The sequence below is a fragment of the Schistocerca piceifrons genome, chromosome 1 (assembly GCF_021461385.2).
Source record: "Schistocerca piceifrons isolate TAMUIC-IGC-003096 chromosome 1, iqSchPice1.1, whole genome shotgun sequence".
NCBI classification, from domain to species: Eukaryota; Metazoa; Arthropoda; class Insecta; order Orthoptera; family Acrididae; genus Schistocerca; species Schistocerca piceifrons.
In genome coordinates this window covers 809,465,347-809,468,785 of record NC_060138.1, presented here as the reverse complement: position 1 = coordinate 809,468,785, position 3,439 = coordinate 809,465,347, and the positions used below count along the sequence as shown (strand labels likewise).

The following is a 3,439-nucleotide window of genomic DNA, read 5'->3' as shown; positions in this document are numbered from 1 at the left end:
ACTGAAAATCTCAGCTGCCGAAAGGTGTTGTTGATATACCTCGATGTGGACAGCTGAAAATGTGTGCCCCGACCGGGACTCGAAACCCGGGATCTCCAGCTTACATGACAGACGCTCTATCCATCTGAGCCAACGAGGACACAGATAAATAGCGCGACTGCAGGGACTTAGCCCTTGCACAGGTTGCCCAAACTCTTAAGGAAATCGCCAAAGAGTGCGCGAGTAATGAGTGGTTGGGCAAATGTCTATAAGGTACAATACATATGGAGAACTGTTGACAGTTGGGAATGTGACTCTCACGGGAAGCGTGCAAGGGATAAGTCCCTGCAGTCGCGCTGTTCATCCGTGTCCTCGGTGGCTCAGATGGATAGAGCGTCTGCCATGTAAGCAGGAGATCCCGGGTTCGAGTCCCGGTCGGGGCACACATTTTCAGCTGTCCACATCGAGGTATACAACAACACCCGTCGGCAGCTGAGGTTTTCAGTCAGTCATCATTTATTCCAGGGAAAAGCTGCACCGTCATCAACAGTAACTGTTCTTTCGAGAACAAGTTACTGTCTTCGCATATATATTCTCACAGATGTCATTCCACCAGTGTCTTTAGTGTGCCTGTCAGTCAGTCAGGCTGCAGCAGCCGGCCGAGATACGAGCAGCAACGGGGAAGTAACCTATATTGTGACATTTACGAGTTCCTAACCAGGAGCGAATTTTATAATACCATCTGCGTGCTTTAATAGTTTAGTTTCTTGAGTTTCTGCGTGTTAATTTAATATCCAATAGCCACAGCTCTCTCGTTTTCGCTTGTGTCGGAAAGTAAACCGATTTTGTGGCATATTACAAGTTCCTAATCACGGGCGAATTATTTAGTTTAACCTGAATGGTTCGGTACTTATGTTTTTGAATCTCTGCGTATTAATCTAATTTATTAGACACAGTTCCACGTTTTCGTCAAGGTCTACAGTACAGTTGCGCAGCACGTGACGATGGTCCGTGTATCTTCATAGTTTGCTTTTCCACGGTCTTAAGTGTGGACAGGGACTGTGATTGTTGTGTGCAGATACGAACCAAGTTGGTGGCACTTCGCTCTCACCTCCAGGCTGTGATGGCTTCGGTTACACAGTTTGAGGCTGCCGTGGATGGACACCACTGTTGTGGACCGGCTGTGGGGATCCAACGAACGTCTATCATCCCGAGTCCTCCGATCGGTCCTCACCGGTGGCCAGCCCTGTTACTGGTTGCACTGAGGTTTGGAGGTCGCCTGGGAGCATAGCAGGAGGAGAAAGACTTCCCAGGACGCGGCACGTAAGGCCTCCACAGTTTGTTTGACAAACAGGTTCCAGGTGCTGTCTGTGGCTGACACTGCCGCTGAGCCAGATGCTGTCGCCTGTCCTGTTTCAGCCTGCAAGATCCGGACCATCACAGAGGGTGGGATTGCTGATAGTGGGCAGCTCCAACGTTAGGCACGTTAAGGGGCCTCTTAGGGAAATGGCTGCCACGAACGGAAAGAAAACCATTGTGGACTCCGTGTGCATACTGGGTGGAGTCATTCCAGATATGGAAAGGGTCCTCCCGGATGCCATGAAGAGCACAGGTTGCAGCCAACTGCAGGTGGTTGCTCACGTCGATACGCATGATGTGTGTCACTTTGGATCAGAAGAGATTCTCTCTGGTTTCGAACGGCTAACAGAAGTGGTAGAGGTTGCCAGTCTTCCTTGCAAGATGAAAGCACAGTTGACCATTTGCAGCATAGTCGACAGGACCGATTGCGGACTTCTGGTACAGAGCCAAGTGGAGGCTCTATCAGAGGCTCAGACGGTTCTGCGACCGTGTAGGCTGCGGATTCCTTGACTTGCACCAAAGGGTGGTTAGGTTTCGGTTCCGCTGAATAGTTCAGGTGTCAGCTACACGCAGGAGGCGGCTACATGGGTAGCAGAGGATGTGTGGCGTGGACTGGGCGGTTTTTTAGGTTAGAGGGTCTGGGGAAAACACAAGAAGGGCTTCAAAGGGTGCGGGCCGAACACAGGAAGAGCGTAGATACAGGAATCATAGGTATAATGGTTGTAAATTGTCGTAGCTGTGTTGGGAGAGTACCAGAAATCCAAGCGCTAATAGAAAGCACTGATGCTCAAATCGATATAGGCACTGAAAGCTGGCTATGGCCGGAGATAAGCCCAGCCGAAATTTTTGCAGTGAACCAAACGGTATTCCAGAAGGATAGGCTAAATAGAGTCCGCGGTGGCGTGTTTGTTACTGTTAGAAGTAGTTTATCTTGTCGCGAAATTGAAGTAGATACTTCCTGTGAGTTAGTATGGGCAGAGATCATTGTTGGCAACCGGAATAAAATAATAATTGGATCCTTTTATCGACCTCCCAGTACAGTTGCTGAAAGATTCAAAGAAAACTTGAGTTGATTTCAAACACGTACCCGACTCATACAATAACAGTTGGTGGTGACTTTATTTTATCTTCGAAATTGGTGAAAACACATGTTTAATTCCGGAGATACGCATAAAACATTATTTGAAATTGTACTAAACGCATTCTCTGAAAATTATTTCGAGCAGTTAGTTCACGAGCCCACGCGAATAGTAACAGATTGTAAAAACACACTTGACCTCTTACGGTAATTGAACCTGAGTTAACAACGAGTATCACACTGGATACAGGGATTGGTGAACACAGGGTTGCCGCAGTGAGACTGAATATTGCAACCCCCTAATCCTCAAAAAAAATTCACTTGACGCCTTCCTGAGAGACAGTATTCACTCCTTCCAAGTTAATAAAATTAATAATATCAGTGTAGACCAGATGTGGCTTGAATTCAAAGAAATAGTATCGGCAGCAATTGAGAGATTTACACTAAATAAATCAACAAACGACGGAGATGATCCTCGTTGGTACACAAGACGGGTCAGAACACTGTTTCAGAAGCAAAGAAACGAACATGCCAAATTTAAACAGACACAAAATCCCCAAGAATGTCGATCTTTTGAAGAAGCCCGAAAATTAGCGCGGACTTCAATGCGAGATGCTTATAACAGTTTTCACAATGAAACTTTGTCTCTAAACCTGGCAGAAAATCCAAAGAGATTCTGGTCGTATGGGAAGTATGTTAGCGCCAAGAAACAATCAATGCCTTCTCTGCGTGATACCAATCGAGATACTATCGGAGACAATGCTACCAAACCAGAGTTACTAAACACAGCCTTCCGAAATGCCCTCATCAAAAGAAGACGAAGTAAATATTCCAGACTTCTAATCAAAAGCAGCTGCCAACGTAGAAGTAAATATTTCCGGAGTAGTTCAAATGTTCAAATGTCTCTGAGCACTATGCGACTTAACTTATGAGGTCATCAGTCGCCTAGAACTTAGAACTAATTAAACGTAACTAACCTAAGGACATCACACACACCCATGCCAGAGGCAGGATTCGAACCTG

General features: G+C 46.4%; 1 non-coding gene across 1 annotated transcript; it reads left to right on the top strand.

Moving 5' to 3' along the window:
• Window positions 1-348: 348 nt before the first annotated feature.
• Window positions 349-422, top strand: Trnat-ugu. Its single transcript has one exon. It is a non-coding gene; the product is annotated as a tRNA-Thr (tRNA).
• The last annotated feature ends 3,017 nt before the right edge of the window (window positions 423-3,439 follow it).